The 14,543-nt window shown below is 39.4% G+C and overlaps 1 protein-coding gene across 2 annotated transcripts in view; it reads right to left on the bottom strand.

Moving 5' to 3' along the window:
- LOC101465270 (uncharacterized) overlaps positions 1-14,082 on the bottom strand; it is a 41,456-nt gene extending 27,374 nt beyond the window's left edge. For both annotated transcript variants that reach the window (XM_076881151.1, XM_076881147.1), the window contains exon 1: positions 13,997-14,082. The gene's annotated coding sequence lies outside the window, so the exon portion shown is untranslated. The remainder of the gene's footprint in view (positions 1-13,996) is intronic.
- Between the last annotated feature and the right edge of the window lie 461 nt (positions 14,083-14,543).

The raw sequence follows: 14,543 nt of genomic DNA on the forward strand, positions 1-14,543 counted from the left end.
CATAGTTTTATTTTGGAGATACACCAATTTTTATATACACTGCAGGAAAAACGAAAAAAAAACAATCCTATGATGCAAATTTGCAAAGAAAACAGCAGGTGCATCAAAATAAACTATTTCCAGCAGTGCAATTCGAGTTCTAAGCATCCCAGAAACTATTCAGAAAAGTCAAACATGACCAGTATAGGCTTTTAAGGCCTACGAGTAAAAAACTACATTTCCGTGAAAATGACGTCACTTCCGGTTTCGAGCAGGAAATGGCGGACATGTGATAGTTCGCGCTGACATCTGTTTCACTGTGGGAAGTGTTACGAACAGCTGATCGGATCGGCAAAGCGTGTTTCTGGAATATTATGTTTTTGTTCCTGCAAGAGCTTTTTATGCAATTTTTGCAAAGCTATATGTGGAAGGAAACCGTGACCGAGGACAAGCTGATGGCATAAGATGTAAGTACAACTCCTCCGGTTTCATATGCAAAACAAATTATTGCGCTAGCTTAGGCGGTTCCGGTTCTACAGGGATTTAAAAATAGTTACACAACACGGAGCGTGCTGCTCTGACCGGCTTTAAAGGGTTAACAATGACTTTAAAAAATAATGTAAAATAGTGTGCAACACCACTGAAGTTTTTTTTTAACCTCTCTTTTCAACCAACGGCAGTCACTCTCCAAATAACTTCTGCTTAGCTTTCCGAGCTTCCCTCGGGTGCTCTTAATCAGCGGTCTCCACCCTTTTTTGTGCCATGGACCAGTTTATGCCCGACAATATTTTCACGGACCGGCCTTTAAGGTGTCGCGGATAAATGAGGGAGGGGCTAATAATCGGCTCAGTCATTTTTAATGATCGTTGAAAGCCCAGATCGTAATCGTGATTAAAATTCGATTAATTGAGCAGCCCTAATAGAGAATACATTTATTTAGTCTTTCTTTCAATGAGACCCACCTAAGTATGTCTGACAAAGTATTTCAATTTCTATCTGTAAGAAAGAACAATGCCAATTATGATCAATTTACTAGTGGACAAACCCCTCTCTTATTCTAAAAGCTTCAACCAGCTAGCCTTGGCCTCTACCATCTCATGCTTCTCTGGCAGCTGGTTGTGGAAATCCTCAATATTGTGCAGTTGCTTTCACAGGGAAGATCTCATCTTACGACTAGACAGACTCCAACTTGACCTTTTGGACTGCAGCTAAAGAGGTATTCCCTTTCTGGGGAGATCTTGTGTTAAGTTTGAATTGCACTCAAATCAGCAGATGCAAGACCGGTTTACTTTTCTGAAGCAGAACAAGGATCAGCTGTGATCCAAAACCAAGCAGCTAATTTTACTGTTCTATTCTCAATTTGTCACAAGAAAAATTGGAAATTGCATACAGATATTTATTGAATAAAATATAAACATACATGAAAATACAGAATAAGGCAAACACAGGGTTTATTTAATTGACAATATTGAGTATGACCACAGGCTGAAATGGAGTCGCAAACCACGAGAGAACCTCCGCTGTGTTTTACAGATAGCTGTAAATGACGACTGTTATACCTCTCTCCTGATCTCCTGTGGATACATTGATGACGGGCTGAACAAAAAAAATTTCAAGTTTGGATTCACCACTCCATAAGACTCACTGCAACTGACTTCCAGTCCAGTTCTTGTGTAATCTGGCATACCTCAGCCTTTCCTCCGCATTTCCCTTTCTTAAGAATGGCATCCTGACAGTCACCCTTCCCCTGAGACCATTTCTGATGAGGCTTTAGTAAGCAGTAGATAGATCAGCTGAAGTTCCAGATGTATCTCTTAGGTCCTGTGTCAGATGTGTTTTCCTAGTTTTTAGTTTGTAGGTTTCCTACTTTCCTAAATTTTTAAGGACACACTGTATGTATAAGTGTTCAGCTAAAAGCTCTTTGGGAATTACCTTATTGGTGCAAAAACACAGTTTTATATCTGGAAACAGTTTTATCTTTAGCTTTGTTAGTTTTTTCCAGATTGTAAAGAAATTATATAAGAAAATATATTTTTGTGAAAAAGTTCCTATTTTAAAATGGGTCTTTTAACCTGTCTGTTATGAGTGAATTTTTTTCATGCGTGAATAATTCATAGATCAGTCTTAAGCAGAGTTGGTCAAGTTAATTGAAAAAAGTAATCAGTAACTAATTACTGATTACTTCCCCCAAAGAGTAATCCCGTTACTTTACTGATTACTTATTAGTAATTAGTTACTTAGTTACTTTGTAAAAAACACGATTTAGGTGATAAAGCGATACATAATCCATCATACAAAATGTAATCAAATGGAAACGTCTGTTTTTAAAACTTGTTTTATTAGTTTTAGTCTTTTAACTTTACCCAGATAGCAAGGAGACATTGAACAGATGTTGATTTTCCATCTGAACCATCAGAATCGTCAGGATTGAAATGTTAACACAAAACCAATGTTGAAACAACATTGAAATACTGATGAAACCTGACACTGACATTGAAATAACATTGATTCACTGTTGTTCTGTCATCGTTGATTGTTGATCTATTTATAGTTGACAAGGTGACAACAATCACGTTGAAAAACCAATGATTTATGGTTGAGCGGGAAATTGAAGCTGCCACCACTTGGACTATTCCATAGCACCCCTCTCAGTGGTACATCCCTCCAGGTAACCATTGTCTTGTACAGTAGAGCGGGACATTCGATTTACTCTCAGCGGAATTGACCGGAGAAGGCATCAGTTCATGCACTGCACTGGCCTGCACCACGATTAGTATAAGGTAAGAATGAATGAATTTTCTTCTATTCGTTATTTCCACGGTCGCATTTGAATAACAGTAAAAAAAAAACTGGTTAATGTACAGTTTCGGACAAAATGTGGGAGCCCGAAATCGTGTCTATTACAATCCGGCAACAAGTAAATTGCACTGCGAACAAAGTCTATCAACAAAGAAAACATTTTCGTTTCATACTTTTCTGTTATATTCCCTTACAAAACTAGCGTTAACGCTTCGAGGGTTCCTTTGTTCTTGCCGTCGCCTCGGCGCTTGACCCAGACTTTCACTCTGTAGTTGCTTTTTAGCATAGTACTACAAAAAAATTGTAAATCTGTGATATATGATTGATAAACGTAAAGGTAACTGTATAAATGTGTTCAATGACTTTGTTACTTTTAATGATTGGTGAGCACCCGCTTCGATTCGCACTCAATTCAGACTTTATGTTGCACGCTCACCTAACTTTACGTTGCACGCTCACCTAACTTTACGTTGCACGCTCACCTAACTTTACGTTGCACGCTCACCTACCTTGCGTTTGCACCTTTTGTCCACACGTAAACTGTGTTTTCATTAACTGAAAACTGAGGCTATGTCCACACGTACACGGGTATTTTTGAAAACTGAGATTTTCCGTTTTCGTTTTAAAAAATAATCCCGTCCACACGTAAAGGCAGAAATGAAGGAAAACGCTGCTAGGAACATGCCAAAGCCATTCACACATAATTCACGCACTGGTGATGGCAAGCTACATATACAAATATCAAATATATGTGAGTTAGAACAACTTATACTTGAATGCAGAATGTTACACCGTCACTTATGGATATATTAATTTTTTGCCTCTCACTGCTTAAGCCATTAATTTTTCTAGAATTGTTTTTTTTTTTTTTTAAACAGATGCGACCTCACAAAAGATATTAACTATGCTGTCAGACCTGACGAGAGCTGTGAACGAACTGCGTGATGAGGTCAGAGCCATCCGCAATACCGGCTGCAATGATTCGGTAGATGCTGGGGTACTGCCTCTGGATTTGCCCTTGCACAACATGGAGGACCTAAACAATGCAGAGGCAGCTCTTCAATCAATAGAGGCAAATAAGGCAATGGTAAGTATATAAAGTTTATGTACACTTTGTAACTATAAAGTGTAATAGCTGTGATTTAAATACATAACAACGGCCTGTTGATTAAACACACAAGCACTTGCATACACATTTAAGACATGAGACACGCTAATTCCATCTATTGAAATGTGTCTATAGGTGAGACGCCTTGCCTTGATTGGAGGGACCACACTGGAGGTGCGAGTCCGCCGTGTAATGGCTTATGCCATTACAAACGAGCTGGCCTCGTTACTAAACTGGGCAGGGAAAAAAACCAAGGACCAGACAAAGCAAAAAAGGGCATTTAAAGATACAGCGCTCTGCAAATGCATATTTGGTAAGTTTTACCGTTTTTTTGCTATATTACTTTGTCTTTCTTAATAACAAGACTTTCATGTCCGGTTAATCTGGAGATGGAGTCTTTGGTCTTTGGCTTGTTTAGTCCTCGGGTTGTAGTTTGTACAGCCCAAGGACCCCATGTTTATTTTGTTTTAAAGGATACACGGCACACTATGCTAAGACTTATCACTTTTTCCGCTCATAGCTCTTTGGGAATCAAATGCAGCAGTTTGCAGATTTACGCCTGGTGACTTTCATGTTTATCAGCCTAGGAGTTTACATACTTTCTCCCCGCTGAAGACAGTTACAGTGGGGCAAAAAAGTATTTATCATGTGCTATAACATGAGCTTATTCATGTGCTCTAATTCACTTTTTTTGTTTGTGTGTGTGTGTGTGTGTATTTTTGTCCTAGATGGTCTGACGCAGCAGTTAGGGGCAAACTCTATGTCCGAGTTTGTCTTTGCACAAGCAGTGCAGAAATGGCTCCGGTACGCCCCAGATCGTTTGGGTGGTGCAGGACGCACATCATGCATCCCCATCCCGAAGTAAAAAATTACAAATTTATGTTAAACATAAATGTAAATAGAAAACTGTGTTTTAATAAAGTATTTAGCAAACGAAACATATGCCTATTGACCTTTTTTTGTTTATTTTTTTTCTCTGTTACATCACATGCAATGCTTTCTTATTTTAGGATAATAATATTGACATGATACATCGTGAGACTTTTGTTTTTTATAAAGGGTGTCCAATTTGAGGAATAAGTACAATTATGTGTTTAGGTGGTTTAAGTATTGATGGAAACATGCAGTAGTTTAGTATTGGTTAAAATACCTATAAAGAGAGGTAGATTTCCAGTCATGATTTAACTGTTGTTTTAATAAAAAGCAACTGTGCGAAAGAGGTGGAAAATCAACATCATAGCTCAACAGTGTTTCAATATCAGAATCTGACATTGTTTCAATGTCAACAGTATTAGAAAATACAACGTTGAATCAATGTCAGGTTTCAACATTGATTCAACATCAAAACCTGACGTTGTTTCAACATTAAAAACGGGTGCAAGAGTGACGTTAGGTCAACGTCACACTTCAATGTTGATTCAATGACACAGCCTGATATTGACTCAACAGTGTTTCAATGTTTCCTTGCTATCTGGGTATGCATCAAGCAAAAAATTAAATTATATGCAACATTCTCTGACTGGAAGAAATTTGTTTAACATTTAAACCTATTTTCTGCACATTCCAGCACATAAAATAAAATAGTTTTTTGTGTTTACACTCACTCTTTCAAATAGATGCAAGTAAAACACAGCAGAAAATAAATAAAATCAAAGACTAGCTGTCCTGTTGCTCTATTTTCACCTGTAAAGCAGGAGTGAGGTAGGCGGAGGTTTACCCTGGTGCAGGTGTGCCGCGGTCAGTTGAAGAATCCGCGAGTTTCTCTGTGAATTTCCCATTACGTCATTGCGCACTCTGTGCTTGCTCGGAAGTTCAGGGTTTTTTTTCGCTGTAAAAAGATTTTTTCTCCCACACACACCAGACACTAATGTTTTTGTCACTTTTTATGGAATCAAACTCAAAGTAAGGTCAGTACTTCCACGCTTTAAACGCTGCACGCTCATACTCTCTCCCGCACTCGATATATTATCCATTGTTGATCTGCACACAGCTGTTGTCACGAACGTCGCACTCGCTTACGTCACTGTCATGACACATTCTCGCAAAAAAAAATCACCGTTAATAATCCCTTACTTTACTCGTTACTTGAAAAAAGTAATCAGATTACAGTAACGCGTTACAGTAATGCCTTACTGCCCATCTCTGGTCTTAAGTGACTTAGCAAATGTTTAAAACACCTCTGAAAATGGTCGGGTACAAAGACTGGACTGAAAATGAGTGTGAAAGAAGCCAATGTCCAAAGCAGAACTTTGAAAGACCTTCAGAAAGTGTGGAAAACTATTGCTTAAGAGCACTTAAAAATGTTAATACAGTCTGGCTCCTTGGAAGCAAAACATAATGAAATGTGGCAAGATGAATAAAAGACATCCCATTTCACATGCCAAGAAAGGAAGTTATTTAAAAAATAAATACATTTTCCACTTGCTGCTACAAGATTACCTGAACAACCGTGACATTTTTTTCTATGTTGCCTAATCAGGATTATGCAACCCTAAATATTAATTCATTTCCTACACCAAGTGCACACATCAACATTACAACCTGACTTCTGAGATATAACAGGATCATCTCCCACAACGAGACACTCTTTAATTCCTTTAGTAGTTTCATTTCATGGGAAATAAAAATGGCTGCCAAGAAAAAGGTTTTCTGAACACGCCACCTGAACAGACCAGAGGCGCTTACACTGTTGTGGAAGTTTCTATTTAATAAAGCCTGCAGACAAATGGTGAGCAGTAGCTAATATTCTTTCATCAGAAAAGAACAAAAACCCAAGCTTGGTCAGAGAAGCCAACATTGCTGGGGCAGTTGATTGGCAGAGTCTCTGCTTGAGCCCAGAATGGCCCTGAGTTTAAATACTTCCTACAGAAACAAAAGGCAGTACGCAGCTGTTTTCACACCTTTGGTCTTCACACTCCCTTGCTATCTCTTACAGTGGTTGAAGAGACAAAAGGCTCCGCTACCTTTAGAATTGTCTGCTTTTCCTCCAACTTCCTGAGATACAATCACCCGGCTTTTCAATGGCATGAATGTGTTAGACGTTGAGATCTTTGGAGAGTGTGAATAATACATACATAAAATGCGGTGGTGCATTTTCCACAGTGACAAGCCAAAATGCCTGCTGCGGAAAAGGCTTTTAGTGAAACATACCACACTGTATTTACAGTTGAATATTGGGGTGGGGGGGGTGGGGGTTGGGGTTATAATAGGGCTGGGCGATATATCAAGTTTTTAAAAAATATCGATAAATTTTTTATATGAGATATAAGGTGTGACAATATCCTTTATATCGATATAGTCTATGTTACGTTATAATTATACTTGTGGAGCCGCAAGTTTGCCTCTCTTTCGTCCACTTTTGTCTTTACGCAACGTTACTCTGCCTCGCCCCTCCTTCACTGAACACAGCTCCCCCCCCTCCCCCATCACTTCACCTGCAGGAAGCGACAAGATGGACACGGCAAATCTCCGTTAACGAGTTACTGCACATCGCCCCGTGCGTGGGGCTGGACGCCGTCAACGTGTTAGCTAGCTAACCACGCTAACGAGCTAACCACGCTAACGCCATGCAGCCCAGAGGCGCTGCACAGCCTAAAATCCTTTCATTCTCTCAAAAGTTGACAGCGCGCCTTATGTATGAATTCTGGTTGTGCTTGATGGCTGCGAACCGATTTTATGTGGTACACAGCGCTCAGCAATCTGTCAAAAAATGTTTTAGTACGACTTTGGTAAGCTACGGTGCTGCACCGCTGATGGACTGTCAGAGCATTACGGCTACCGAGGAGCCTTCGCGGAGTGATACGTACTGTGCTTCAACGTAATATTACCCTACTGTGTATAAGGACTATAAATGGCACCTGTTAAGAGACGTGGTTACGAAGAGGATTTCAAACTCAATGCTGTCAGTCACACAGTAGAAGTTGGGAACAGAGCAGCTGTGAAATCTGTTTCTTTGTTATTATGCTCAGCATCTGTTAGTTTACATTTTGACTGCACAATTGTGAGCTTTTTGTTATGCACAAAAAACACATTGTTTTCTTTTATTTATGGAGCATTATTATTTAATAAATGCTCATAATTTATTTTTGAGTAAATCTTATGTACATCTATGCTCTATGTTAATAAAAGTGCCTGTGTGACATCTGGGACACAGCTTTGACTAAGAACTCTCTTTTTGTTCTTACTTTATGGCTTAAAAAAAATAAATATCGAGATATATATCTTATATCACCGTCCAGGTAAAAAATATCGAGATATGAATTTTGGGTCATATCGCCCAGCCCTAGTTTATAATATGGCGGTTAATGGGGGTAAGAATACAAAATAGAAAACAGGCCTGGAATGGGAAAAAAGAATTGGGGTGCAAGGCAGGAGGGCAATCAACCCCTACCCCAAGGGCAGGGCAGGACAACACTTACTGAAGGTGAGGGGCAGACAAAGGGCAAACGCACACTATCTTAAAAGGAGATGGGGGACAGGGTGTCAGCACCCCTGGCCACTGTACCAGTGTTTTTCCTATGTGTGTTTTACTGTAGGGGGAGGAGATCAGAGGTTATGACTTGTGTGGAATTCTTTAGATCAGCCTTTAGAATAGGACTGCAGTGTGCTGATCTCCAGATGCATCTATAAGAGTAATGGGAAATAAAAGTATTGTGTGAAACTTGGAAACATCTCTGCGTGATCTGTGATTGTCCTCCTAAACCTCAGTGCTGCGTTCGATACTGTCGACCATAATATTCTATTAGAGCGATTAGAACGTGCTGCAGGTATTACAGATTCTATTTCTCTCTCAATATCAGACTTGATTTAAACTTTGCTGATCAACTGGGCGTTTATAAAATATGCTGTAGCAAATAAATTAGCAGAAAAATAAATGGCCGAAGCCCCAAGATTATCTTAAAAACACTATTACTTAAAAACAAAGTATTGATGTTATTCCTAATTTATTTTCAACTCTTCTCATTTGAGCTCAGAGTGCATTAAGCTTTGACTGGTGAATTGAAATGATGTTAGCAAAACCTTATCTTTCTGTCTGTGTAATAGAGCAAATAGAGGCTAGAAGGGTTTTGCTTTGGTTCTATCTTACATAATGTCTCTCAGACAAAACATAATGAGTGAGCAAGAAAGAACCCAAAGCATTGTTACCTGAGCTTTTCAGTCACTCCACCAGATTTAAGAAAAAGATATAACTCACAAACATACAAAGACAGAAGTGTTAGTCTGTCAGGTGTGAAACACCTTCAAACTGCTGCTGCTTTGCTGTTGGCTTCCCCCATGTAATAGAAATTTGTTGTTCTGACGTGCCCTGATATCCTGCACTGTATGCTGAAAGCAGGGAGTGCATCAGATTCCTCTTTCAGTTTTGTTTCACGGTCAGTACACACCGTGCAGCTGCACCTAGTTCTAAAACAGCTGGGCGAAGACAGCACAGTGAGAAGTTAACAGTCTGCTACATCCTTTGCATCCCTTTAAAAGAGGTTTTCTTTGCCTGATCTGACCCCTTAAGTCAGATTGCAACCACACTCTCCTGCTACCTGCTGCTATCACACATGCAAACATGCAACCAAAGCAAACAAAACAACTCATACATTAATAGGCTGGTTCTCAGGAGGATATGTGGGGCAAACCATTAATATTTGTACATTTACAGTCAGATGACATACCAACACAGTGTTGCTCCATCACACTCACAGAGAAAAACAGGAGGGAAGATTAGGAAGAGAGACTAGTGACATAACAGAAATACAGCTTTCTTTAATTTTTTTTATTTTATTTTGAAAAACAACATGTTTTGCTGTCATTTCTGCTCAATGGGATTAAACTGATGCAGTTCAAATAAACTGAGTTTCAGATCCCACTGATTCTTCTGAGACAGTATATTGAGCTTAATCAAACAGAGCCTGAATCTATTTATTCTATTTATTGTTTTTTGGTAGAGTGGTTTTATTCTGGCCTTGCAAGAGAGTGGCAAATTGTCGAGGGTGAACGCTACCACTCGCCCTATGGTAGCTCTGACACTGATACTAATTTTGATGTTTACCACTGTGAGAATCCCCTCTTTTTTAACATGTTTCTCCAAAACCTGTATATGCCTTTAATGACAATGGTGCCTTTCCAGATGTGCAAGCTGCCAATTCCATGGGCACTAATGCACCTCCATACTGTCAGGCTTTTGAACTGAGTGCTGATAACAAGGCAGATGGTCCTTGTCTTCTTTATTCAGAAGGACAAATTATCTATTTCAGATTTGACTCATCTGACAGCAGAACATTTTTTCCACTTTGCCTCACAGCCCATTACAAGTGGGATGACATGTTTACACATGGCTCCTTCTTTTAATGAGCATGCTTTAACCTGCATTTGAGGACTGTATGCTGTGAAGCACATATGTGTTAATGAGATTTGAAAACCATTGTATGTGTTGTTTTTAAACATTTTGTTGTTTAAATTTTTGCAGAAATCAAGGTTGTGAAAGACAGTGATAAACTGTGAAACAGCAGAAACCTTATCAGGCATTCTGGGAAAATGCCTATGAACCTAATGACAACATGTGACAGAAATGCTTACTGATTATCAATGATGCACTTACTCAAGGCCAAATTTGCCCAAAAGTTTGAACTGCCAGGAAACTCAATAGTAGACAAACCAAGCAAAAACACCCAGGCAGAAAATGACGACTGCAAAAGAAGTCCCTAACTCATGTGTCCCCTCCCAGGCCAAATTATAGAAAGACAAATCCTTTGAAAAATTGCAAGACATAAAAAGTGGGTAAAAGTCACAGTGAAAAGTGCAATGCTCGACTCTTTTCCATTGCACATCTGGATAATCCTATCGAGCAGTAAATGTAAAATATTAGGTTATTTCTGAATTATAGATTGAGGTCAATACAGCCTGTTGTCAGATGATCATAGTGTAAATCCAGCTTCCTGCTTGCTTAAAGACAGCACTTACTAAAGGCAGGGTGCCATCGTTTTTTAAAATCAGTTACATACTTAGATGTGCTCATAGATGTTTAGTGTGCTCAATATGCAAGATTTTGAATTACAACATATTCTAGCAGTCTTTACATAGCCCATCAGCAGTCATCAGCTACAGACTACAAAGTAACTAATTTTGTTAGTGTTCAACGTAAACATCCAAGGTAGGAGGTAATGGTTAGCAATGTTTTATAATTAGCAGTAATTAATATTGATGAAATGTTTTTTATTTGAATTTAGAAGCAGAACATTGGAGGTTATCCAAGTCTTTAAGACTTCCCTGCAGTTTAACTAATTACTGTGTGTCATCTAACTCTATGGATGGCAAAAGCTTGGGATCATCTACATGGAAATGAAAAAGTATAATATGCTGTAGAATGATATAGTTTCCTGGGGCAGGATTGTATGTTAAACAGCTAAAATAAACCATTAACGTTATAAGTTGAGAGGTTAAAACTGTCAGTCAATCACCACTACAACTGGCAAAAAAAAACTGTCCAAATAAGATCTAAAACACCAAACTCAACCATTATTACAAATTATGAGGACTTAAAACAAGAAACACTAAGTATAACATATAAATAAAGAATGATATTAAATGTACATGAGGGACAGCGTGTAAAATGTTAGCTTGAGTATACAAATCAGATGCTTAAAATGTTTATTCCAGTAGAATACTTTTGCAGCAAGACAAATCTTGCATAGACATCACACACATGGGCAGAAACGAACCATTCAGTAAAGCCCACGCTGTTTTAAAATGACTGACACAATCTCCAAAACAACCTCATATCTAACGCACTTCCAGTATTGGAGACTCCACTCATAAGACAATGCAAATGCTCATAAATAGTAAATACTGGGCTAAGATTTTCTTCATGTAGTGATGCAAGTCCTTATCCATTTTAGGGTGTGGTGGTGCCGGAGCATATTCCAGCTGGGTCAGAAGTACACCCTGTATTTGCAGCATAATGACTTGTGTTTAGGGTTGCCAACCGTCCCTTAAAATACGGAATCGTCCCGTATTTAGAAACAAAAGTACACGTCCCGTATTAAGCTAATAAGGGACGCACTTTGTCCCGTAATACAGTGAGAATCAAAAGTAGTCTATAAATGTTTATGGAATTAACACTTTGTTTGAAAACATAATTCCCAGCCCCTCTCCTGCTTTGTGACCAATGAGCTGACAGCACACTTATGACAATTCAAGTATGACAATTCAGATTACCGCTCATCTCATTGGTCGAGGAAAGGTCGCTTACGGAGAAAATACCGGAAGACAACAGATGACCACAACAAGAAGCATGGCCAACAGGGAAACAAACGCCGTCACTGCGGTGCAAGTCTCGGACGACAGTACACCTAAAGCTGGACAGACACTGTGCGATTTTTTCAGTCGCGTTATTCAGCTCCTGCTCAAACTGCACGATTGACTCGCAGGGGTTAGAAGTTGGTAGGTCACGATGCAGGTCTCACACTATACGGCCGATGCTCTGATGCGACCTGAGTGCTCACACTGTGCCTCCATAAAATGAAGGTTATAACAGAAAATCTGTCGCTCGCTCTCTCTGTCTCTCACTCACACAGACACACCACCACCATCAACTTTGCTAAATTGCTAAAGAAAAACATGATCAGGCAGCTGTGATTTAGCAGCGATGTAAATCCAACTATTTTCACGGTTGTTGTGGTCGTGATAATTTTGTGAGGCCACATCGAAAAGGCTCGGATGAGCTTTTCAAAGTTCTACAAGTTGTGCCTCCATCGCTTGTGTCCAGATCACACGCTGCACAGCCGTGCTGCTCCGTCTTTTTCACGGCGTTTACGTGTTTGCGCGCGAGCAGTGTGAGCGGCTCACGAGCGATTGATGATCGGGAGCTGGTCGTGAGGTGTTAATCACTTCTCGTTACCCCACGTATACTACACGACGCACGATGAAGGCCAAAATCGGTCCGATCACTCAAAAATCGGCTCAAAATGGGCCTAAAACCGCACAGTGTGAGCCCAGCGTTAGAGCAGCAATGTTTGTTCCCATCAGAGAAAGGGAAGAATGGGAAAAGGAAAACACCTGGCTGGAAAAAGTTAATATGGGCATGTGCAGTGAATATCAGCGCTATGTGGCCAGAAGTGTGATAATATAATTTATTTTGTGTAATAAACGACTGCAAGGATAGATGATTACAACAAATAGATGACTAATACATAAAAGTAATACATAGATGAATAATGATGATGAGTTAAGATGCGTAATCATGGGAACAAGCGGGTTTTCAAACGGGAGCAGCTGATTAGCATTAGAAAAGCTGAAATAATACCTCAGCTGAAGCCAATTGTACTAAATGCACTAAATGTGCACTGTTACAAGAATATTTTTCTTTCTATTGTTTTCTATTATTTTAAGTTAAGCAGGACAGAGTTCTTTTAAAGAAAGATTTACTTATATTCTCAAAAGTTAAGCATGACAGGCTTCTGTTTAAGAAAGAGACCTGTTTTATGTGTTAATGTTGTCATTTTGAGCTAAAAATAAATGGCTAAATGATCATTTGTTTCACATGTGTTCATATCACAAAGAATACACATCTACTTAAATCAAATTCAAGTCAAAGGGTTAAAAAAATAATTTCACACACAAAAAAAGAGCTAGAAAATTCACCACACTGGGAAGGGTGAAGACAACTGGGTCGCCCGGCCCTGGCCACGAGGTGTCCCTTATTTATTTTTCAGGGAGTTGGCAACCCTATCTGACACGTAAAGTTCAGTATTATTTAGCAACATGTTTCAGTTCACCACTAGGGTGCTTGACCCTAGTGGTGAATAGTGGCCCTCCGGAGAAGACCTAAAAACTTCTTAAAAACTCCAACAGAGGTGATACCTTATTTTTAACCTAATCATAGTTTAATATTAACGTTTCATTTGACTTTATTGATCTTTATCATGTTTAAAAAGGACCGCAAACGCCAAACTCCTGAGCCAAGTTATCAGTGGCACTGTGATAAAGTTAGCCTTACGTTTAACAACAAAACAAACGCGGAACACATTTTTCATAGTGAGTCTAAAGGCTGTAACAGACCAACAAACACCGACTGTGAGTAAAAGAATGAAACTCGGGTTGTTTATGGCATTTGTTTCCTACCTTTCGTTATGGCTTTGCTTTCCTGTTGCTTTGATGAGCGGAAACTTCCTCTGCTGTCTGTTCCGGTTTGAAAGACGAGCCTTCAAAATAAAAGCACGACCTCTGAAAGACGACGTTTCTATGACACCCCCCCCCCCCCCCGCCCTCCACACACACACACACACACACACACACACCGTAGACAGTAAAGATTAAAAATAGACATCGAAGAAAAGCCGAATAAAAAAAGAATGTTGAAAAGAGAGAACTAACCAAAACAATAATATTAGCACAATATGAGCTAATGAAAGAAATGAAATAAAAAGACAGGACCAAGGTGGCTGTGCAACGGGAAATCCAAATATTTTGTTAGGAATTGTATAGTTTTTGGTGAAACCGCGTGCCTACTGATCATGTCAACGATGAACTGCGATAAACAAAGCCACCTCCTGCACCTATTACTTTTCACTTGTCCAAACCAGGGTCATGAGCGGGGACTACGTCCATGAACCTTTTCTCTGATCGTTCTCTTTTCCTCCTGCCTGGCAGCGCCATTCTCAACATTTTC

Source organism: Maylandia zebra, linkage group LG3, assembly GCF_041146795.1.
Source record: "Maylandia zebra isolate NMK-2024a linkage group LG3, Mzebra_GT3a, whole genome shotgun sequence".
NCBI lineage: Eukaryota > Metazoa > Chordata > Actinopteri > Cichliformes > Cichlidae > Maylandia > Maylandia zebra.